General features: G+C 37.9%; 1 protein-coding gene across 1 annotated transcript in view; it reads right to left on the minus strand.

The window, feature by feature from the left end:
• The window catches only part of LOC125242636, a 75,256-nt gene that overhangs the window by 47,326 nt on the left and 1,804 nt on the right, over positions 1-26,126 (minus strand). The gene's annotated exons all lie outside the window — the stretch shown is intronic.

Genomic DNA, 26,126 nt, shown 5'->3' on the forward strand with positions numbered 1-26,126 from the left:
TCAAGTACTCATCAAGACAAATCCGATGACGAAAACAGCGTTTGCCTATGTTGCACGAAACCCGAGTTCCCCTAGGAATAGCCAGGGTTCAGCATCAGCTCTACCCTGGTTACTGCTCACTCAAGTACTCATCAAAACAAGTCCGATGACGAAAACAGCGCTTGCCTATGTTACACCGAACCCGCGTTCCCCTGGGGAAAGCCAGGGTTCAGCATCAGCTCTACCTTGGTTACTGCTCACTCAAGTACTCATCAAGACAAGTCCGATGACGAAAACAGCGTTTGCCTATGTTGCACGAAACCCGAGTTCCCTTAGGAATAGCCAGGGTTCAGCATCAGCTCTACCTTGGTTACTGCTCACTCAAGTACTCATCAAGACAAGTCCGATGACGAAAACAGCGCTTGCCTATGTTACTCCAAACCCGCGTTCCCCTAGGAATAGCCAGGGTTCAGCATCAGCTCTACCTTGGTTACTGCTCACACAAGTACTCACCAAGACAAGTCCGGTGAAGAAAACAGCGCTTGCCTATGTTATTCCAAACCCGCGTTCCCCTGGGAAAAGCCAGGGTTCAGCATCAGCTCTACCTTGGTTACTGCTCACTCAAGTACTCACCAAGACAAGTCCGGTGAAGAAAACAGCGCTTGCCTATGTTACTCCAAACCCGCGTTCCCCTGGGAAAAGCCAGGGTTCAGCATCAGCTCTACCTTGGTTACTGCTCACTCAAGTACTCATCAATACAAGTCCGATGAAGAAAACAGCGTTTGCCTATGTTGCACGAAACCCGAGTTCCCTTAGGAGTAGCCAGGGTTCAGCATCAGCTCTACCTTGGTTACTGCTCACACAAGTACTCATCAAGACAAGTCCGATGACGAAAACAGCGCTTGCCTATGTTACTCCAAACCCGCGTTCCCCTAGGAATAGCCAGGGTTCAGCATCAGCTCTACCTTGGTTACTGCTCACTCAAGTACTCATCAAAACAAGTCCGATGACGAAAACAGCGCTTGCCTATGTTAAACCAAACCCGCGTTCCCCTGGGAAAAGCCAGGGTTCACGGCATCAGCTCTATCTTAGGAACTGCTCACCCAATTAACTCATCAAGGCGAGTTGGATGACGAAAACGGCTTGTTTTTATGTTGGCAATTAACGTTTTCAATGTGTAATGTTAATGGTTAATTGTATTGATTTTCGGCCAACACTGTATATTTACATGCATACATACATATTTACACTTTTGCAATTATCGTTAAGTATGAGGACAACTTTGAGTAGCCGTATTTATTTGCTATTATATTTTTTTCTTAAAACATGACATAGGCTTAATAAGGCACATAATGAGGTTCACATTTTATCCTAGAAACTCGACGTAAAGCAAGTGGTTTAGACAGTATTGACTTAATCCTCCCGAGTAACAATTACGATTCCGGACAAATGCTACTAGAAAATTCACAAAGTGCGTAAAAAACGATACGATTGCGAAAAAAAATTGTACTGTGTGAACCTCAACGACATATGATCCACAAAGCAGAATATCTAGACATAGTCTAGCCATAGTTATTTTTAAGAAATAAAGTTCAGGATCTGTGTATGGCGGCCATTTAGAGAATGTGGCATGGTGCTTCCTCTAACTCCGACTTTGATGTCGAATTTAACTATCATACACTGTTTATATCGATTTGGTTTAGGCACTGTTCAAACACCGTGAATGTCAGTTAGACTTTGGCCTATGGCTAATTTTTTTATCTGTTTCTCTCATCCTGCTTGCATCAAAAATTTACGACAATCCGGAACGTTGCTCAAAATAGCGTTTTTTTTAATTATATAAATTCACCGCATTTATTCTGAAAGTACCCAATTGAAAAACCATGAAGAGGACTCTTAAAGAATATATTTTGGCAACATATTAACCTTTGTTTGTTGAAATCGTACAAACAGTCAATGAAATATTCTCAAATTAAGCCAGATAGGGGTTGTCCGAAATTTATTTGCTAGACCTTAATGAAAGTACCATAAAGTCTCTAAAATAAAATAAAAATTAGACCTTCTTATATCAAATAGTGCTTTCCAATACCTTCAGATCATACTCTCGGAACATAATAATATAAAATTATGCACATGTCAACATTTAGACGAGGTTTGTTTTGTCCTTATACTTATCGATACAGTCCTTATTCCTTTTTCGTTTGGAGCTAGCCACTGACGTTTGCGTGTGTGATATATATATAAGACCCATTTTTCATCTCCAGTGATAAGATGGTCCAACCAGTTGAATGTGCGGCGAAAAGACAGAAGTTGTATGCAGATATCGGCACGGCGGTTTAGTTGATCTCTATCAAGTTCGTGCGGTATCCAAACACTGTATTTGTAGTTTTTTCCCAACTCGTGTAAATGTGTTTCTATGGTGACATGAGAGCAGCCTAACTCGGTAGCAAGAGTACGACTCGTTAGCCTCGGATCTCCTTCAATTAAGGTTTTTAATTTGGCTACATCAATCTTCACCGGTCGACCAGACTTAGGTTAATCTGATAATGAAAAGTCGCCACTACGAAACCGCTGGAACCATCTTTTCGCCGTGGCCTCAGACACAACTTCAGGAGCAACACGCTGACATATATTACGCACTGCTTCGGCGGCTGAATGGCCAGACTGAAATTCATATAGTAAGCAATGCCTTACATGCAGTTTTAATTCGTCCATTTTCTTCCTTATATTAGCTCGGCGACAGCTAGTGAATGACTGACGAGAAACTGTGCGACTCGCCCTTTATATACTTTCGACCATAGAAGATTCTAGAACTCTCTCAAAAATTTTATTTGGAATTCAATCGATCGCTCATTACTTTCTTACCAACCCAATACATAATTATATTCATACATACATACCTACATACATTCATACATACCTACATACATTCATACGTACGAACGTACATACTGATCTATGGGCGGCGATGATCATTTACCATCAGGCGATCCATCACTTCCTTGTCTCCCAGTTCATTAAAAATAATTTCTAGCCGTGTTCTACTTTTATCCAACGAAAACATGTTTCGTTACAAAATTAAAAATGGGGCGCATAGTGCGGAGTGGCAACAGCGCATTTTCCTTCCTGTTCTTACAATAGCTTAGATTCATAATCCTGTCTCTTTTACGCAAGGCTCGACTACGCTTTAACAAAAGGGAAAGCCTTATAAATAGCGCTTAAAATAAGGGTAACCCTTATTAAAGGCTTGCAAGCCGTATCGGATAGCGCTAAGCCAATGCACAGGGCTAGCTTTATTGTTTTGGTTAGTTTTTTGTAAGGGCTAGTCAAATGAATGGGCTTGCAGTTCGAAAGGGAGAGTCTCTCGATTGGGTCGTCCTTACGTTAGGGATTCCCAATGAAAGGCTTGTAGCGCGGAAGGGGTTGTCCGGTCCCTGGTTACTGCGATTGACGTGATTAAAAATAAACTGCAACATTCGACTCGGCCTTTTGCGCTCTGTGAGCAGTAGCTCGTGTTGCCCCCCATGACAAGTCTATTATGTGTATGTCTGTAAGCGCTCCACATGATAATTCACGATTGTTCACGGTCTGGTCGCTCGGTAAAGGTAAGCCGCAACCGCAAAAAGATTTTGTTTACCAGCCTTTTTTGTTCGTAGTCTCGGTTTCGACCGCTGCACAGGGTGTTCGCGGTCGTGCATCGAGTGCACTATGTGCATTGACATGCGCTTTACCCCGATGAATGACGACGATTGAACGAGTAGGTATGTGTTCACTACCGCACACGCCGGTGCCACAGACTCTCTGGACGATCCTTTTAAATTTCCTTTAATTATACGAAGCTACGAAGCCATTTGTAAATAAAGTTAATAAGAAAGTGAACTGAAATCGATACCATATACGAAAGAAAAAGCTACCAAGTCCACCGGTGACCGACCCGAGTTAAATAAGTGAGATAATCTTTCCTGAAAATATGTCCAATTTGTCCATCCTTGAACACATCTTCATAGCCGTAACAACCTTTTGGTTTTCTCCACTCATCTCTATGCTACGTACAAAGCCTTAGGTATAAGTATCCGCAAGAAATACATACTTCCGGATGTTTCTTTTCTCGCGAATAATTTCTGCTCTGCTTTTATATCAGTACCGAAAACGACTAGTGGGCAAGTATTATTATTGAGGTCCAATTTTGATTGGGGTATTTAGCAATCGCATGCACGTTTGGGGGAGCGTGCGCGTATGCATAGCAGCTGCCTACAATAATTACTCAACACGCCAACCCTTTCGCACCTTGCCCGCTCAACGATCCTGTTGTTTACTGATTCCGCTAACTACTGCTTATTTATTACCGAAAACATAAACGTTAATTGCAGACAGGAATATTTACTGATAGTAAATTGAATTTAACAGGAAGTATCCGTTTAATTTGCGTCTTTTTCGCACGCAAGCGCAAGACAAATTTTATAATACATAACAGACTGCGTTGACATTAACGTCTGCCAATGATATGCGACGTAATTTACTGAATTACGTACAAAAAATAATCTAGCTTGTATTATAGTCACTTAACTGAAGAAATTATATTATATTCCATATAATACGATGTAGGAAACTTTATTGGCACAAACATGCAATTTCTTCTCGAAATGAGTGATGTTATTATTGATAGAAATCATCAATTATTTTTTCCTTTAAAATAACAAATAAACAATAGATGATATCTGCGATACCACGCACGCACGTCCGTCTACTATGATCAGCTAGTAAGAACCTCAAGCAGGCAATTATGGTCGCGCGATAAATGATAAAACATATGGCCGTTCCTATCGCACTTACTAATAGTGCGATAGGGACGGCCTGATATTTTATCGTCTATCGCGCGACCATGCTACCCGTGCAAGTCACCTTAAAAATGCATGCAACTGTAATTCTACTTATTCTACATATTAATATGTACTGATGTGACTGATAAAGTGATGACTAGTTTACTATTCTTGTAAAAATGTAAAAATAAAATAACGTTTAATATGAATGTCGAGTTCTAAGAAAATATTAAATGGCAAGATTATGAGAGAACAGTCCCCATCGCGGCCTTGACAAATATGACTAATACATTACAGCATTATCCTCGTCAGACTGGACTTGTTAGATACAGATCATTTGCATTCATTACGATATCTAAACTGGCTATTTAATACCTAGTGTTTAGAAATATAACAGAGATAAACATTATTTTAAATTCATAGCAAGCTAAGGTGACAGAGATTTTACAGACGCCTGAGCAAGGTCATAACTTTCATAGAGATTTGACGTTTAATAACATGCACCGGTACTACCGGCAGGGCTGTGCAAATTGCTTACAACTTAGGCCTGATTTAGACGGCGTGCGAACTCGCATGCGATTTTAGTTACATTGCGGGCTGTTGAGGTTAGATTAATTTTGCACAGCCATCAAATACCGCAATGTAATAAAACTCGTATGCGAGTTCTCGCACCGTCTAAATGGGGCCTTATCTTACTTATCTTGGTATGACTGAGCTACTCATTTCCTTTTGGTAACGTATACGTAGCTCGGTAGCTACCGGTCATCTTTATTAAATGTTACCTTGATATCGATTTACCTAATTATGGTAAAAGAACTGAAAAATAACAAGTGAGTGGCTAGTAACGTCACGTGGCAAATTGGCGTTACTGGCGAACGATAGAAAACTGCCCTCGTTTCGTAAAAATGAGAGTACCAATTAATTACCAATTGCATAACGCAACGAGATCTTTTAATTAAGCTGGATGGTTATTTATTTAACCTGTTGTAGGAAAAATGGCAAAATACTTTCATTAATTGTTTTCTGATGAAAATGTGAAGCTTACCTATTTCTACCCATTTCATGCATTGCAAATGGCATGTAAAATATTAATTCGGTTCTGCTGATATGCCTGTCCAATCATATAGCGTTAAACATTGTGTAGAAAGCCTACATTAAAGTAATGTAATGATTTTTTTTAGCTATGCAGCATAAGTGAGTCATATCTATTTAATTACAGGAAGACATAGAATTTATACAAATTACAGGCATTCCTTGTTGCAGGTAGTATGTTAACATGTATAATATCACAAAACAGGAAAGCAGGTGGTAATGCCTTACCATAGAAGTTTAGGTTGGGTACAGTACAGACTCATGGCACTTAATATAAAAGCTGGCTCTATGCCAGTTTGTGTCGCCAATGTGAATGCTATAAGGCTAATCCGAATAGGTATTCCAGGATCGTCTATCTAATCTGAACAAGCTTTCAGATACAAACAAATATTATTCTGATATCGATATTATATTTTTAAAGCAAAAACGAAGGCGAAAACCTCAGGATAAAATGTCTTGAGCTTGAGCTTTATTTGTGACCTCTAGAAGTAGGTAATTTAATAACCTTTGATGAAGGTTTACCTAAGAGGATTTGCGTGTAATGTGAATTTGCAACTGCAACTACATAATCTTCTTTAATGATGTCTTCATCTGCAATAATAGCCATCGATAAATCACACGAATATTTTATAAAACATATACAAGTCTATAAAAAACCGGCCAAGAGCGTGTCGGGCCACGCTCAGTGTAGGGTTCCGTATAGTTTTCCTTATTTTTCTCAGAAACTACTGAACCTATCAAGTTCAAAACAATTTTCCTAGAAAGTCTTTATAAAGTTCTACTTTTGTGATTTTTTTCATATTTTTTAAACTTATGGTTCAAAAGTTAGAGGGGGGGGGGACGCACTTTTTTTCCTTTAGGAGCGATTATTTCCGAAAATATTAATATTATCAAAAACCGGCCAAGTGCGAGTCGGGCTCGCGCACAAAGGGTTCCGTAGCAGCAAATATAATAAACTTATTATGTCAATTTATACACCTGCCAAAATTACAGTTAAATCAACCTATCTCAAAAACTATAAGAGATACTTTGATCAAACCAAAAATCGTTGAAAGAGTTAATTAGCATGCATCACCTCTATTTTTTTTAGAATTTTATACCCCGTAGTTATAAAAATAGAGGGGGGGGGACATACTTTTTACGACTTTGAGAGCTGATATCTCAAAAACCGTTCACTTTAAGAAAAATGTTTTTTAGAAAACTTTATATCATTTTAAAAGACCTTTCCATTGATACCCCACACGGGTATGTACATCGAAAAAAAAATTTTCATCCCTCAGTTACATGTATGGGGGCCCCACCCCCAATTCTTTTTTTTTTTACTATTTAGTGTCATAATTTTGTAGCGGTTCATACAACACATATTCCCATCAAATTTCATCACTGTAGTACTTATAGTTTCCGAGTAAATCGGCTGTGACAGACGGACAGACGGACAGACGGACAGACGGACAGACGGACATGACGAAACTATAAGGGTTCCGTTTTTGCCATTTTGGCTACGGAACCCTAAAAACGATCTTAGTAAACCCTTATTCATTTTTAATTACCTATCCAACAATATATCACACGTTGGGGTTGGAATGAAAAAAAATATCAGCCCCCACTTTACATGTAGGGGGGGTACCCTAATAAAACATTTTTTCCATTTTTAGGGTTCCGTAGTCAACTAGGAACCCTTATAGTTTCGCCATGTCTGTCTGTCCGTCCGTCCGTCCGTCCGTCCGTCCGTCCGTCCGTCCGTCCGTCCGTCCGTCCGTCCGTCCGTCCGCGGATAATCTCAGTAACCGTAAGCACTAGAAAGCTGAAATTTGGTACCAATATGTATATCAATCACGCCAACAAAGTGCAAAAATAAAAATTGGAAAAAAATGTTTTATTAGGGTACCCCCCCTACATGCAAAGTGGGGGCTGATATTTTTTTTCATTCCAACCCCAACGTGTGATATATTGTTGGATAGGTATTTAAAAATGAATAAGGGTTTACTAAGATCGTTTTTTGATAATATTAATATTTTCGGAAATAATCGCTCCTAAAGGAAAAAAAAGTGCGTCCCCCCCCTCTAACTTTTGAACCATATGTTTAAAAAATATGAAAAAAATCACAAAAGTAGACCTTTATAAAGACTTTCTAGGAAAATTGTTTTGAACTTGATAGGTTCAGTCGTTTTTGAGAAAAATACGGAAAACTACGGAACCCTACACTGAGCGTGGCCCGACACGCTCTTGGGCGGTTTTTTTATTTTTGCACTTTGTTGGCGTGATTGATATACATATTGGTTCCAAATTTCAGCTGTCTAGTGCTAAAGGTTACTGAGATTATCCGCGGACGGACGGACGGACGGACGGACGGACAGACAGACAGACATGGCGAAACTATAAGGGTTCCTAGTTGACTACGGAACCCTAAAAAGGTTATGGCTTCTTTAATTCTTATTATTTAATGGACACAATGGCCAAAAGTAAAAAAAAACGAATATAAAAATTTCGGTAGACCCTCGGACCTCGTTTTGCAACCAACGCACGCGTAACCACAAGCGTATAAGTTCAAGTAGCTATAAAATAAGTTTAGAGCAAAATAAACAGAAACAGTGGCACTCGAAATAACTGTCTAAAGAAGAGCGTTAACGCGCGTTCGAAGTGTTAACGACGGAGATTCGTCCCGCGCTGACCTGCAGAAACTGGGTCGTAAACAGACCGTCACTTGTAGCTTCGACTCCGTTTATAACACGCAATGTTTTGTAAGGATTATTGAAGCTAGGTTAATATTTAATGTTCTCATCCGGATATTGTATTACAAATCTATCTTTAACTATATTATCCCGTAAAATCAATGTTTGCATCTCGTAAGATCAAGATCTTCCTCCTTCCAGGGACCGGAAAACCCCTTTTTAGGCTTAACTTCATCAATTTGCTTACCCAATCAATTTTCTTACTAAATAAAACGGTAAGCTTTTTTAAAGGTAACCTTTTAAAACGGTAAGCTTATTGAATCTGTTACTATGAGGTTACCATAACTACTAACTAAGTTAACTCCGAAACCCTATCGCGATAGGGTTTTTAAAACCTGTTTTCATTGAGTTATGGTAAGCTTTATCCGTTCCTTGTTGTCTTTCTACATTTAAACTGGTTTGCTATAGATAGAGCTTGTCTCAGACGCATGCACTCGAATTTGCGTAGTTATTACCATTTGACATGTACGTCATTTAGTTTCTGTATTTGATAGTACAATTATTGACCTACTCGTACTCATCAGTATATTATAAGGGAATAAAATGAAGTAGGTTTTTACAGCAAGCAAGGTTTTGTACCTACTTTTAGGGTTCCGTAGTCAACTAGGAACCCTTATAGTTTCGCCATGTCTGTCTGTCTGTCTGTCCGTCCGTCCGTCCGTCCGTCCGTCCGTCCGTCCGTCCGTCCGTCCGTCCGTCCGTCCGTCCGTCCGTCCGTCCGTCCGTCCGTCCACGGATAATCTCAGTAACCGTTAGCACTAGACAGCTGAAATTTGGTACCAATATGTATATTAATCACGCCAACAAAGTTCAAAAATAAAAAATGGAAAAAAATGTTTTATTGGGGTACCCCCCCTACATGTAAAGTGGGGGCTGAATTTTTTTTTATTCCAACCCCAACGTATGATATATTTTTGGATAGGTATTTAAAAATTAATAATGGTTTACTAAGATCGTTTTTTGATAATATTAATATTTTTGGAAATAATCGCTCCTAAAGGAAAAAAATGCGTCCCCCCCCTCTAACTTTTGAACCATATGTTTAAAAAATATGCGATTTCTATGTAGCAACATTGTGCGGAAAGTAGTACTTTTCCGCACTAGCGCTTTTTACTTTTCAAATGTTTTTAAATTTTGAACTTCACTATACGTCCCAGAAAAATCGTGTGGAAAGTAGTACTTTTTCAAACTAGTGCTTTTTACTTTATTTTTTTTTTAATTATGAACTTCGCTATGAGTCTCATAAAAATAGCTATTATAATGTATGTGTGCTCGAGAAGTGCGTTTCCTATGAAACAAAATCGTGCGGAAAGTAATACTTTTCCACACTAGTGCTTTTTACTTTTCTTTTTTTTACATTTTGAACTTCACTATCCGTTCCCGGAAAATCGTGCGGAAAGTAATACTTTTCCTCACTAGTGTTTTTTACTTTTAATTTTGAACTTCACTATCAGTCCCATAAAAATAGCTATTACAAAAGTGCGTTTCCTATAAAGTAAGATCGTGCGGAAAGTAGAGTACTTTTCGGCACTGGTACTTTTTACTTTTAATTTTTTATTTTATTTAGGACTTCACTATCAGTCCCATAAAAATAGCTATTACAATGTATGTGCTCGAAAAGTGCGTATTCTATGAAGCAAAATTGTACGGATAGTAGTACCTACTTTTCCGCACTAGTTACTAGTGCTTTTTACTTTTAATTTTTTTTTAAATTTTGAACTTCACTGTCTATCCCAGAAAAATCGTGCGGAAAGTAGTACTTTTCCGTACTAGTGCTTTTTACTTTTTTTTTAATTTTTTACTTCTCTATCAGTCCCATAAAAATAGCACTGTATGTGCTCGAAAAGTGCGTTTTCTATGAACCAAAATCGTGCGGAAAGTACTTTTCCGCACTAGTGCTTTTTACTTTTCATTTTTCTTTAAATTTTGAACTTCACTATTAGTCCCATAAAAATAGCTATTAGAATGTATGTGCTCGAAAAGTGCGTTTTCTATGAAGCAAAATTGTGCGGAAAGAAGTAGGTACTTTTCCACAATATTCACTGGTGCTTTAAACATTTTTTTTTATTTTGCTTTTAACTTTAACTTAACTGATGACTGGGACTGATAGTGAAGTTATTTAACTTCACTATCAGTCCCATAAAAATCGTGTGGAAAGTAATACTTTTCCGCACTAGTGCTTTTTAATTTTCAATTTTTTTATTTTATTTTGAACTTTACTATTATAAGTCCCATAAAACCAATGTCTTTCAAATTCGAAAATTGTACTAACATAACTTTTAATTTTAATAATTACTAAAGTATTTTGTCTTATTATGTTTTTTTATTTACTCGCACAATGCAAAGTAAAGCATTGTTTGAAAACTTTGAAACATGTGCGCAAAGATGATTTCCGAAATTCCGACTCGTATGGCTTATATGACACTCATCAGAAATCACCTACTTTCCGCACTTGTTGCATAAATAGCTATTTTGACATTTTTAACAAAGCCCAATTGAGAAGATGTTTTCAATTATCTAATCGTAAGATATCGATATAATTATTTGCTTTGTTCTTTCACAATATTTTTTGTAGTTAGTTCTTTACTAAAATTTGCTCTCGAGTATGAGCGTCTTTGCTGAGATGGTCCGACGGTCAAACAAGAGGTTGATCTTTAAAAAGCTAAAACTAGAATTGTTCGGAAACGCACAGGTAAGATAGATAAACAATAGAACGACTCGGCGCGCGCTACGAATGCATTCAATGCCAAAACACACTATGATAATTCAGGTCAATTATGTTTTAAATTTTAGTGTAAGGTTTTAAAGTCCAATATTGTTTGAATCGACATAAAACTACGTTATTTGAATCGACATAAACTTGTTTAGAGACGATACGTATGAGCTTGTACTCGCTATGGTTATTCAATAATAAGTTGAATTTCAATGTGCGCAGAGATTAAAGTTGCTTAAACGGTTTAATAACTAAAATGATAGGGTAACCTTTAAGACTGATTTTGGTTTTCGTTAGAGGTTATTTAAGTTAACTGTATCAGATAGGCTTACCCTATCAAACAGTCACCCTTACAAAAGGTTACCATTATGGTTGGGGTTTTTAAAACAACTTCTAAAATAAGCCTATGAAAAACCCCGGTTATGGTAAGCGGTTCCGGTCCCTGCCTCCTTCATGATCAGAACCTTGTGATATGCTTAAATACATAATACATATTGATATGTATACGAATTGATTAGGATAACGTTTTCTCAGTATTTTTATATTTTTACAAATTCAAATTTCCACTATCGACATGCAAACAACAGCGTCCTTGAAATACAACTGTCTGTTTGAGCGCACCTTGCTGGGTAAACACCACGGAATAGGAATACATTAAACCATACTCTACTAGTTCTGTAGTAAACACTGTTCAAACAGTCCAAGTCAAGCTTAAATTGGAGTAAGCCGAGAAGAAATATACGAATACGAAGGTGTAAAGCGGACAATCGCTTACTTAAGACGATATGATACAGGTCAATTCTCCATACAAACGCTCTCGTCTATTTCCTCCCTGGTTTTTGAAGATAGAGCAATGATTTTTTCAACACAGATTATTATTATTTTTATCTGTGTCGGACCGTTTTGATTTTTTTGCTATTTTTATTGTAAAAGACGCTAGAGCCAATCAAAAATTTCTAAAAACGGCCTTTTTCAATATGGCTCAAAAAAAGGTGTGATACTCAAGATCGATAACAATTAGGCAAAAAATCTAAACGGTCCGACACAGATTATTTCATTGTTATTCAGATTCTCAAATTTCGTTCCCTTTAAATAAGTTTTGAAGGAGGAAACAGTCGAGAGCAGAACCTCGATTTTAAAGATTTTTTCGCAATATCTTTTAACTGAGTTGTTCTTAATGGGCATTTTTTTTTCGATAAATCTAGTTAATAACACTAGTATATTTAACTGAAATTCCCAAATTGAAAGGGGGACTCCTTTCCATTTTAGCATTTTCGCTCCCGTAGCGTCTTAAGGCAGCGTTCCCACTTATGCGTCGCGTGTCTCGGGGCGCGCAAAGGGCGTCCGCGCCACGCCACCTGAGTGTAATTCAAAAAGCGTCTCCTCAGTACATTTTGTATAGGAAGGACGTAAGGCGCGCCGCCAAGCGGCGCGGCGCGCGCCCCGCCGCCGCCACGCCACCTGGGGCGCGTCTTACGTCTTTCCTATACAAAATGTACTGAGGAGGCGTTTTTTGAATTACACTGAAGCGGCGTGGCGCGGACGCCCGTTGCGCGCCCCGAGACACGCGACGCTCTGGTGTGGCCGGTCACTAAGGAATTAAACCAGAGTGCAGTACAACTAAATATGAACACAGCGATGATTTCAGAAAATTTTATACAATAAATAAATACGATGATTTAAAAAGCACGCTAGCGATATTTCACAATAGACATTCCAGCGGACACAATGGCCCGCTCGAATTGGATAGTGTGGGGTGGCTTTTGGCTGGCGGCCACCGAATCGTGAGACCATGCACTACATGTTTAATCTACTTCAAATGTAGGCAACTCTGTTCGGTAGACAGGGTTTAACGATTTAGCACCTATGAATCTTTGAAATGTTTAATGTTTTACCTCTATTCGAAAACAGATTTTTTCTACTCCCGTACTGTTATTCGTGACTTACAAGGTCGTGCATAGTACTTTAAAACCCTACATAAAAGATGTCAGGACAAGTCTATCTAGTCTATACCCTGAAAACATTTAGTAGCAGTAGCACGATATAGCTGTTACAGTTCAGTAAATACATTGCTACCAACTTAACAAACCAATCACTTCATCGTAGAAAATTCAAATATTGTATGAAATAGGTACATTGTTGCCAACCTTAGAATGTCAGATAAAGCCTGGCATTCGCAGAGTCGAGACTCGTTCGTTTTCTGCTGCGATCATTGGCGACGCGTCGAATCGCATTCAAATGTATGAGAACTCGATTCAACTCGGCTCGATTCGTCTTAGTGGCCAGGCTTCAAAGAACCATGTACCATAGACAGTTTTATTTTCATGTTTGCACTCAAACTGCATATTCGAAATGGTAGGTGGTCCACTAGATAACTAAGATGACTGAAAGTAGGTATTTATTGAATTTATAATTTTCTTTCAAAGTAAGTGCTTGGTCGTAGAAAAAGTATTGTATGCAACGGTGTTTAACTGAGTCAAAAAATGCTCGTGGCGTCTTTATTAACAATTTTCGGCTCCGCCTCAAATTGTTACCCACGCCACTCGCCTTTTTTGACCTCTTTTAACCACCAGTTGCATAAAATACTATTACTGGTTACTTACATTAAATTTAGAAATGGAACATTGATTTTGTTTCTAGTTTATTAGGTACATCAAAATTAAAGTACCCCACTCATTATTATTTGGAAGTATTACTTACTAAAGGATACCTCTATTCGAAAACAGATTTTACTGGTTACTTACATTAAATTTAGAAATGGAACATTGATTTTGTTTCTAGTTTATTAGGTACATCAAAATTAAAGTACCCCACTCATTATTATTTGGAAGTATTACTTACTAAAGGATACCTCTATTCGAAAACAGATTTTACTGGTTACTTACATTAAATTTAGAAATGGAACATTGATTTTGTTTCTAGTTTATTAGGTACATCAAAATTAAAGTACCCCAGCCTCATTATTATTTGGTTTGGAAGTATTACTTACTAAAGGATAGGCGCGTAGAAAAAAACAATAGGAAGCAATGAAAGTATATTAACGCGACGGAGCGATTGCCGTATTAAATGTATTACGCCATGAAGAAAATCTTACTTTACTAACATAACCTAACCATTAATTAACCCTATCTTATTTGATGTAGGTATTTAAACCTAATTATCCTTGACATGTAATGTGCACGCCATGCGCTGTCGTTAAGTTTTGCTGATAAATTGGCTAATAGCTTTAAAAAAATCTTAAGTTACGGCACTTGCGTGATTACAGCACGTATTAAGAAAACAAACATGAAAAATGTAAATACCAACGATTTAAATTATTTAGCTATAAAGCTTTCGTGAGACTCGATCGTATTAATAAAATATAAGTAAACGTAAACAGTTTATCGTATATTCCCTATCCCTAACAAGACAATTACACATCATACGCCTTTAGTGAAGTCAACCGCAACACACGAAAGCTATTATTATGTTTCAATTACGTTCATTCACAAATATGACAACCACAACGTTAAGGATATCAACTGGGCTACAGCTACTTAAGAGTCTTCCGCACGTTGAGTTCGACTGGGCTTACGTCGTTTATGTTCACGGAGAATAAGTGAGGCCTGGTTAGGGTTACCAGACACAATAACAGTTGTTAGCGGAATTCGTAACTTTCTTCCTCCAAGTGGATTCTGGACATTCCATCGGGCATAAGCTTGCAAGGCCTTGCAAAATACTTAAAATTTTAACAAAATTTCTGACATACCATCGCACTCAAACCGGCAAGATATTTTAAAGAATTTAAACCATGACGCCGTTTAACTAAGCAGTAATTTGAATTTTCAAAAATACATTTATTAATTAATTGAGAAGTTTAAGAACAAAATATAAACGCCAACATGTCCATATCTCCTGACGACTGGTAACCCTGCGCGACCCGATAACAAGTTGAGTCACGTAAGGGTTTCCCTCGAAATGAGTCACTTTATGTCAAATGCGAATACAAGTGCCTTGGAACTTGGAGCCGTCATCTAACTAGGCCGAACTCCGCAAACTTATTCAAAGCAAGGCCTTATTTTGTTAAATTATTCTCCTGCTGTTCTTGTGACCAATTTATCATCGTATCCAGAATTCAGAACACTTGTACATATTTTACTACTCGTTTATGGTAAGACAACACTATCGTAACGAGATGAGACACGACGCCATTGTGAACAATATGGAGTTTATTAAATGATTATGGACACACGATATTGTACAGTACCGTACCGTAGTTTACCTATATTAACATGCTATCACAACACCGTTGCAATCTTTTAAACCAAGAAACAACATTGAGTGCATTGTATCAGATCAGGTAGCACTCATGTCTATCTGCCATAACAATTGGAAGTTTTCCCAGTTCGAGTTAGATTAAAAATCAATTAGGTAAATCCGCCCGCCTCGGCATTATAATGACTTCCCTTTATAGTACCAGCAGCCCAGCACACTAATTTTGACATAAATTGAAATCAAATAACAAAAAGTTCAACCCCTTGACTGTAACATTATTTGTGAGCAAATGAACATAATTTAGTTACACAGTAGGAGGTGTAAACCCCCAAACGCCGCGACTTTGACGAAGGCTCGCGTCAACATCGATCCCTTTTATAATATTATTTATATTTTATAATACCGAATGAGCTCGCGAGGTAAACACAGATATATTCCCGTTTGTATCCCGAGCGAGGGCGAGAGTCTTTAGACCAGTTCAAATTGACCTCGACGCGAATGCAGATATACTGGCTCTAATGAACTCTCTGGCAGTATATTTTTTGTTAGTTTACCGAGTGCGACGTAAGACCTACGACACAATTTCAACGTTAACATTCAAAGTCCTTAGAGACCTTATAACTGGGTACGTAGCAGCAGCGGCTGATTCATATAAGCCGATTCCCACCGGCTTGCCTAAAATTGATTACTAATAAAGTACCTAATGTAAAGAAAGGTTTCTTTTTGCTCAATGTTGCCTAGCAGAAATTTTCACCAGCCGCCACTGGTACGTAGCCAAATGCACAAACGCTCACGATAATATACATATGCATAGCTGGGCATTAACTCGTTAATCCGTTAATCGTTAATTAACGAAGTTAACATTTCGGTTAACGGATTAACTTTTAAGTTAACTTTAAAAAATGTTAACGGATTCGTTAACTTCCGTTAAATTTCATCGAGTCCGTTAATCGTTAATCCAGCACCCCAAGCGGCTCGCTGCGTCGCGAATACCACGTCCTGACTGCTACTGTAAAAGCCCGTAGTACTCGTACGGCAAAACCTAGTATTTATCGGTAAAAGCAGATCCGTCGGTTATAAACAGTCTAAAGACCAATTGGCGACTTTGGATCACTTATTCGAGATCTTCTAAATCTTATTAGACGTGCTAGATCGATCACTAACCTGGGAATAGAGTGCAATCATCAGGCATGACAGACCAATCGCGCAACCGACGCATCGAGTCCGGCGGGCCTTAGATTACTCTACCAAGTTATCGTGGCCCACAGCATCGAATTGTCGTCTCAAATCTCAATCTGAAGAACCGACGCACCACGATCGCGACCGCATGAATGACCCAATAATTACCAATCCGAAGTAAAACCTAGGATTTAGCCAACCAATAGCGGTAAAAGCCCGAAGAGACCGTAATTATTACATTTCGGTTTTTTACCGATTGGCGTCACAGGTTTTAATGGTTTTTGGTAGATACTAAGTAAATACAAATACATAATACCTACAGTGAAGTCCTATTTTTATGACGTGTTAACGAATTATCGATTAACTTTAACTTCCGTTAAATCTACCGACATGTATCGCTTTAACGATTAACGAAGTTAACTTTTTAAGTAACGGATTAACGATTAACGAAGTTAACTATTTGATTAACGGTGCCCAGCTATGTACATATGTTTCGTAGCTCTATCTCTATCGCTCTTGCGTATTGGCGCGACAGAGCCAGACTGTATTTATGCCGGCGTCTGGCGCCGACGATTGCCATTCGGCTACGCCGGCTGGCCACAATGTATCAAAAACCGCATGCTATTTCGTTGCATGCTCAATTTGTACGAAATCAAACTTCACTTTATTGACCGAATGAAATAATATGATACGAGATTTTTAGACCCCACCTGATTCTCCCGACCGATTTAGATTTAATTCCAAAACTCAAAGATGTTCGTGAGGTTCACAGAATCACAGCTCTTAGACAGTACATACTAAACTACCTGAACATTCACTAAGCGATCACAACACCACCCGATACACGATATTCGAGCACTTCCCGGCTGTCGTACATGTTTTACGTCATTATGCACCCCGTGTGTGTAAACATATAAGCTAAAACGTGTTGACGCTCGAGGATATGGATATTTGTTTACTTTCGATCCTGTTCGACTAGTCGTATAAATTCATATTTTTATAATGCTTGATAGTATTATGACAACTTTGCAAAGGTGTACACGGCACATACATAATACTTATTCATTTCTGAAAGACACAAAGCCTTGGTGGAACTTGAACAAACAAACAAATAGATTATATACATACATACATACAATCACGCCTGTATCCCATAAAGGGGTAGGCAGAACACATGAAACTACTAAAGCTTCAGTGCCACTCTTGGCAAATAAGGGGTTGAAAGAAAACGAAACTGTGGCATTGCAGTGACAGGTTGCCAGCCTCTCGCCTACGCCACAATTTGACCCATAGCCCATAGTCGCCTTCTACGACACCCATGGGAAGAAAGGGGGTGGTGAAATTCTTAACCCGTCACCACACAGACAACTAGACAAATAGATTAATTGATAAATAAACATTAAACAGGCATATATTTTAATATTACGTCGGTGGCAACTGGAAATGGCCTGATAAATAAATAAATAATAAATAAATATTATAGGACATTCTTACACAGATTGACTGAGTCCCACGGTAAGCTCAAGAAGGCTTGTGTTGCAGGTACTCAGACAACGATATAAATAATATACAAAAACTTATATACATAGAACATCCATGACTCAGGAACAAATATCTGCGTTCATCACACAAATAAATGCCCTTACCGCCTTGCCTGATTGTAAACAATCACTGTATTCTATAAAAATAGTCCAATAAAAATCAGTCAAAGATTTGTAACATGACATGTGAATGTATCTCGCTTACTAGATTACCAAGTGACACTGTCACAATCGTTCTAATACAAGTTTATAATTTTTAACGAAACACGTGCATAAAAACAGGTCCCAGAACTTTCAAACAACATCTATGTAGTAAAGGCACTTAAGTTAACAAAATAAGACTAGCGTATTATATGGAAGCTAAATAATTATCACATAATTGAATAAATTGTACAGGACTGGCCACTCAAAGCGGGTGATTGATTTTTCATAACCTGTTGACGACCAGCACAAAAGAGCTCTTAAAAGGCTATAATGGGACTTCTTTATGCCGCTCTTTCAAGTTGCGGGTTAAGCATGAGAGTCCATTTTAGGCCGGAGGCATTTATATCAATGCGTCCGTAAACGAGTGAGCTACAAATTGAGCTTTTATTTATTCATGCGAGGGGAGTAAAGCTGATATGGGTCGGGGTCGCTCGATAAGGGACGTCTAATTTTGGAACTCTTCAAAAGGTGCCAAAATGCGCGTCAGTATTTTGCTTAAACTTCTACTGTCACAACACGACTTTGCTGAACCTTATTGTTCACGAAAGTTGTATTGAATAAATGACATTGTTCGGTTCTCGATTCTCGTCGGACCACTTCGGTAATACGAACGGGTTTCGATCTTCATGTCTTACCTGTGTCAAAAGCTAGTAATTAAGTCAATTCAAACGGAGTCAGTTCACGTTTCATGTTATTAATATTGCGTACCGTACCGCAATAAGCTTAACATTAACTTTAATGTGTATTTTCAGTCTAATTTATGCCGGTATAATGTCAGTATAAGAATATTCCTTAAGTATTAAACGATTTCCGTGGAAACAGCTTTTAGAAACGGACGTAATAGTTTCGCAAAAATGTTCCAATCCATATATGAAATTGTCATTTGTTTTTTGCTGTATACTTAACACAGCAAAAATGAGTGTACACGTTTCTAATGGGTTGCCAACGCGCACGTGACACTCCTTGAGTTGCAGGCGTCTATATTAGGTGACGGTGACCGCTTTCCATCAGGCGGACCGTATGCTTGTTTGCCACCGACATAGTATTAAAAAAAATTATCATTGAAATAAGAAACTTTTGTTTTTCATACAAGGTTTACTTAATGTGGATTGGAAGTATTGGAACCTTTTTGGGTAACTATTACGTGCGTTACATTGGAATGAAATTTAAATACACTTATTAATTGTATTAGTGTGATCATCCTTCCAATATGTATGTCAAAAGTAACTTAGAAAGCTCGAAAGGGTTAAAAAATAGGGAAGTCTACTGAACTTGCCAAATAACAAGATAATTATTAAACATAATGCTTATGCACTTAAAAACTATTACGCTCCCTTCATCAATCGGTTATCATTATCAAGTAACGTTTGTATTGTTATAGTAGCATAAAAAGGCTGCCTTTAAAAAAAAAGGAATAAGTATTTAAACACATAAGTGGTGTACATTTTTGTTAAATTACATTGGCAGGTGAATGGCCGCTCTGACGCGTAACAGCCACGCGTTACCTTCACTGATATACTCGTGCTACTTACTGCTTGTTGAGAATTATGAAAATAACCTAGCCATTTCAAGGCTTTTGTTGTTTCAATAATCAACAACGTTTAAGACTTTAAGAGTTTGAATTTTGTGTCGAAATTGTCGGAGACCGATTCGGTACAGTCATTTTGTTAAGAAGAGTGGTCGGGCCGGTTTTTGTGATGTGATGACACAGAAACACGAAAACATTAAGTGAAAACATTCACAGCTAAGTATTATTTAAACAGTTTTACTTTAAATATTTCCCAACCTGTCATCATAGCCATAAATCATAATATAACTATTTAATTCCATAATTCACGCAAATAAGAAAATGACCTGTAATTCTGTAGGTATCTGATAAGACCTCGGAAAAAGATTCAAAAATGCGATGTTATAACGTACAAAACTGCTAAGTATAATCTTCTCTTTTGCCCATTAAACGCTATCGTAATTTGTCTCCGATAATTTCTTTTAATTTTATCTGCCTTGTGCGGCGCAACTATAAATAAACTCGTTTGTACAACTGAGTATCAGTACGATGCGAATATAAGTTCAGGACCGCAAACACCTGCCGCACGCAACGCCGCTTCACCAAGTACGAGTAAATACATTGAACACTGAGACGTGTAACAACGTCTTGTTTTTGTGTCGAGTTAAGTATTTTATTAGATTCGCATAGCTAACCTTGACTCGATCCCCTCGGTTACTGGCTGTGGGAACAGATAGAATGGGAGCACACGTTTCTTCGACCGTCTGGTGAACATGTGAGCAACGCATCCGGTATCAAGGGTTGTTAAAACATATTGTCGCAATATTTGTCCACTATATAGGCATAGCTATTATAAAATACATGTCGACTCAAAGAATACTGTAGCTTTTTAAATAAAATATGTTTGGTTTAAACATCGAAGATACTATCTTCAAATTTCTGTATCCACCATGTCTGTTTTTACAGTCCGAATGAGGTTACTTAACTGACTACATAATTTAGCAGCTCGTATGTTCTTTTATGGATACCGAGTACATAAATGAACAATTAATTACTCGTCACGATCAAACGGCTTCCATCCGAGTGGCAATCACCAGTAGGAAGACTAATAGCCGTATCATCGGAGAAGTTCGTTTATTTGTTGTGTTGAGACGCTCTCCGAGTCTCCACCTTTCGTGCCTCATTTAATGGAGCAATAAAAAATGTTCGACTTGGCTTACGTAATTCGAATTATTTCCGCGTCCGAGCCGCGGAGGTCAACGCGCGTATGATCTTAAAGCTATTGACGATCATTGTAGGCAAGAAAACCATTGTGTCGCTGGATAGGTACCAACAGTGTAAATAAGTACGTTGGGTGCGCGTTAACGAGCCTATAAAGATTGTATTTTATAAGCAGAGGTAAGGGATTATTTCTACAAAACTAGGTATTCGTAGTGTATAAGTATTAAGTACATACTTTCAAAGGAGAATGCACAATAAATTTATAAGTAGTGTAATTTCATATCAATTTTTATATAAATCTCAAAACTCTCTCTGAAGCACTTCTATCCACTCCACACTCCACTTTACCAAATGTCGCTTTTCGGGAGAGAACGCCATTAAATCCCAATTATATATTTTTAAGAGTTGATAATAGCACGCGTTCATTTCAACAAACACTTTCCAAATAGGTACGTATATGTATGATTCAAATTTAAGTATCAAAACAAACAATCATTAACGTGTGTGTATATTTTATAAAAAACAAAATTTGAATTCCAAGCGAGGACCGCATTCTTTGTTTTACTTGGGCACAATATCGTATTTCACAATAGCCATTCATCACTGAGCGGGACTATAAATCTCAAATTAGGGACATTGTAAAGTTTTACTGACTGCCCGGCTCAGGTAGAGTTCATATTTCAACTAAAAAGCCATTCGCTAAAACATTTTAGAGATTTATCAGGCAAGTAAAAGTAGGCGTTGTTCTCTTTGATTTTAAGTTTCGAGAATTTAGTACTGAAACAAATCACGCCGGGTGGCAAGGAAATGACAAAACGCTTTGATACTGTGCATGTGGCTTATTGTTAACATTGTAAAGAAAGTCGGAACGAATTGTAAATCGGATCAGAATGCCGACGACGCCCATCCGCCGGTCGAAACAATACGCTGTAGGTAAAGTATCGAAGATGCACGGACCATCCCGGAGTCATTGTGCAATACATCACAAAGGAGGCCAGAGAAATCCAACAGAGTTTATGGCCCGAGAGAAAACAGATTTTTGACGTCACCTCGTTTCGGCTTTATCTTGCAATGGCAGTAAATCAACGAGGCTAAAGCCGTATGCTCAGTGTCTTCGTCAGCTGCTCTTTAAGAAACTCGAAAAGGAGTCCCTGGTGTTACCCGTTATAAACACACAGCATATTGTGTGCGTTATTTTTCGTTACATAAACATTAAATCTTCTGCGTCATCTGTCCATAAAAGCCCAGACCATCAGTAACAGATTTCTTGAAATCGTTTAATACAGAACCTAACTCATCGGTAAATCAGGAATTATCTGTTACCCAAATTAATATGAAGTGATTGATTTGTAAACAGACCCTTTATCTGGCTTACTTTATTTAAAAGGATAATTGGGGATTAGGGAATTGAGAGACCTTTCGGGATCCTTTGCCCCTCAATAAAACGTTAAAACCACAACAACTTCTCTAGTTCTTCTAAAGGTTGGAAAGGTAGACACGCAGGCTCCTCCGATTATTTTACAATTTTTTGAACATCTAATACCTATACCTCTCCCTTTTTTATCACAAAGGCGTCAATTTAATTCGTTTGTATCCCGTTTGTTACGTTAGTAGGAAGTATTATATTGAATGGTTTGTTAAAGGAGAACCATTACCGGGCAGGCAGAGTTTTACAGCATTGTTTGCATTAGCATTGTGCTGCCAATGACAGATAAGAGGCAGGTAATGAGCACAGGCAGGCACAATAGAGCCTCCCTCGGCACACCCATAGTGCCTATGAAATATGAATACGTAACTTTCTTTTCTAATCGTGCATGACACGAAGAAAGCTCTTGGATGTGGTTTTATGTTAAATCGAATAGAAAGGCAAACTATTCAAGAATACAATTTAATATTACAATATATATCATAGTTTGGTATGTTTAATTGTTTATCGTATCTACAATCGAACAAGCGTATAAATCCAGCACAAACACTGTTAATGGACTTCAAATCTAAATAAAAAAATTCCTCTCAGCGTCTGTCTTTCATTACTTTTGCATTTTCGCTGATAACCGTAGGCTGCGCATACCTATAGAATAATGTTTTGTTTTACATTTAAAAAAAAATGCTTAAGCATAAGTTACACTCATGCAAACATGTTTGCAACATCTGAATTGCTATCATGTCCAGACATCCAGATGCCACCGGTGATTTTCGTTACTACCAGGGCTGATACACACATTTAAAGACGAAACTCTTTAATCAGTGGTATCTGCGGGCCCGGTACAGGCCATTGACTGCTGCGTTATCTTAAACGCGTCTCACATCGTCAGGCATCAAGAGATATTCCCGGGAGACAGGTCTCCGGACGATGCCGACTGCCGGCGGACGTAAGGAGTTGCTCTTGGATCTTTGCGCACAATGCGCAAGAGTTAGCGGTAGCGGTTGGTTTCAACGGGAAACTTATCTATTAACAGTGACACATGACATGACTCTAATGGACATTTAGGAACCCTAAAGTATACGTAACAGTCACTAAAGTCTTATTAATAACAGAAAACAGGATTAATATGTTTTCCTCGAAAACGAAAGGTCAAAAGAGAAGATTGTCTCGGAATAGCATCTGTATCGTATGTCAAATGCAGTTGGCATCTCATCACTCGTGGGAATTCAACACAAGATACAGATTATGGGCCTTATCGTGCATAGAGTCAGCTGCAGACAGCTGTGATGTGTGCATGTGACAAGTGTAAAATTTCACGATAGTACCTAAACATCCTGATTAAACTGTACCTTATTCAAATAGGAGATTTTAAGGGAGATATGAAACTACACTTGACGCATCTTATGACCGTAGAAACGGCATAAAATAATATAAATGTAGAGACATTTAACCTTCGAATTATAAACATAGTTAATGTTCCACGAAGTCAATGAAATAAGTAATGATAGGTAGATTAACCTTGCTTGGTAGATTAAACTTTCAAGCAAGAGGTAGGTTGGGAGGTTCTGACTTGCGCCGGGCCACGTCCGCCCAGCTGCCCGACTGGTTTGTCCACTTGCGCGGGATTGATTTAACGTAGCGCTCGATCCGAGGCCCGCGTCGCGTACTTCATTAACACTAGCTATTTATCGGGGAATCATTGAGTTTAAGATACCTATCATAATAGCACATCTGACAATGTGTTTAACAAATAAGATGCGATTCGGTGTAGTTAATTAATTTACACAATATCTATGTCTATAGACTAGTCTTATTTTGCAGCTTCTGATACCCTGAAACAGTATGTGGAATTCTTAGAGCGTTTTCTAATTATCTCATCCGATATGGCAGGTAGGAAGGATGTCAAAGATGACGCCTATAATATACAGGATATCGGTCCCACGTCCGATATCGGATCGGAAAATATGAAAACGCTCTTACACCAATTGAAATAATAAAAAAAATTGGGTCCCCTAAAAGTAATATTTGATGGAATTGGTTGCTGCACAGCAAAATTTTACTTTGTAAATATTATTTCAATTTCTTAGAAGCATTCTCAAATTAATATTTTTGTTACTCATAACTACCTGCGCGCCTTTACAACTCATCATATTTTTGCAAGGAATGGGTTTTGTTTTAGTTTTATCATCGCAAGTGTTCGTCAAGTAGTGAGTCGTCAATAAACGTATTGGCTTGGATTAAACGTATTGGTTGTGTTGTTGCAAACAGGTTTCTGCAACTATACATTCGCTTTATGGTTGTCTTATTAAGTTCAATTTATATTGGTAGAATGCTCGTAAGTAAGGGCTGTAATCGCAATGAAATGCGTGCCTATTTTAATAATGATTTTAGCTCTATTCATGGTTTAAGAAGTTTAGGCATAAAGTTAGGTAAATCCGTGTTATAACAACCTACTACTAGTTGGGTGGATTGAATACATCCAATAATCCACTTCATTAAAAGATAATTGCTATTAAGTAAACTATAATAGGAGTGTCTTATGTTATGTTCTAACCTAATGTGTAGCCCTAGCTCTATTTACTAAATGTTAACAGCTAGTTTACTACACCTAACCTGGAGACCTCCAACAATTAAGATAGGAGAATGACATCAAAAAAATTGCAGAACCACCTGGAGCAGAGAAGCAGCAAAATGGGATGCTTGAAGAATTGGGAAGTGTTGGCCTACAGTGAATGTATAGAACATCAGTGATGAAGAAAAAGCTAAGTTAGCTTCCCTTACAAGTTACACGGAACCTATGAAAGCATGTTTGTGGTGTTCCATACCAAATAAAATAAATAATAAATAGGTATATAAATAAATATTATAAGACATTCTTACACAGATTGACTGAGTCCCACAGTAAATATTTGTATACATAGAAAACATCCATGACTCAGGAACAAATATCTGTGCTCATCAATCACTCTCATCAGTCATCACACAAATAAATGCCCTTACCGGGATTCAAACAGGCAGGGTCACCACACACTAGGCCAGACCGGTTGTCACCAAAAGGTGCGATAATCATAAACACCCCTGAGAAAATCAGATTTACTCTTTAGATTTAAAATATTTTTCTCTTTGGTCCAAAAAAAGACAACATCAAACAGACCCCATAATAATAGGGACTTTGCAAAGTTGATCAATATTTTATGCTGCCTATATGATAACTTGGTAAACAGTTACTGATAAATTGCATATTTAGGATCCATAAAGTTAAAATAAGTGTAGAAAATGTATATCATCTCAATACTATTGGATTAGCAAGACTTTGAAGTCTTCATTTAAAATATAAAATAAATATATGTATATTAATTTCATGAAATTCAAGTTTCAACCAACTTTTTTACCCAGAAGGAGAAGATTCTGTATTCAAGTTCGTGTTTTTAATAATATCAGTCACTAGCAATAATTTG

The sequence above is a fragment of the Leguminivora glycinivorella genome, chromosome 3 (assembly GCF_023078275.1).
Source record: "Leguminivora glycinivorella isolate SPB_JAAS2020 chromosome 3, LegGlyc_1.1, whole genome shotgun sequence".
NCBI classification, from domain to species: Eukaryota; Metazoa; Arthropoda; class Insecta; order Lepidoptera; family Tortricidae; genus Leguminivora; species Leguminivora glycinivorella.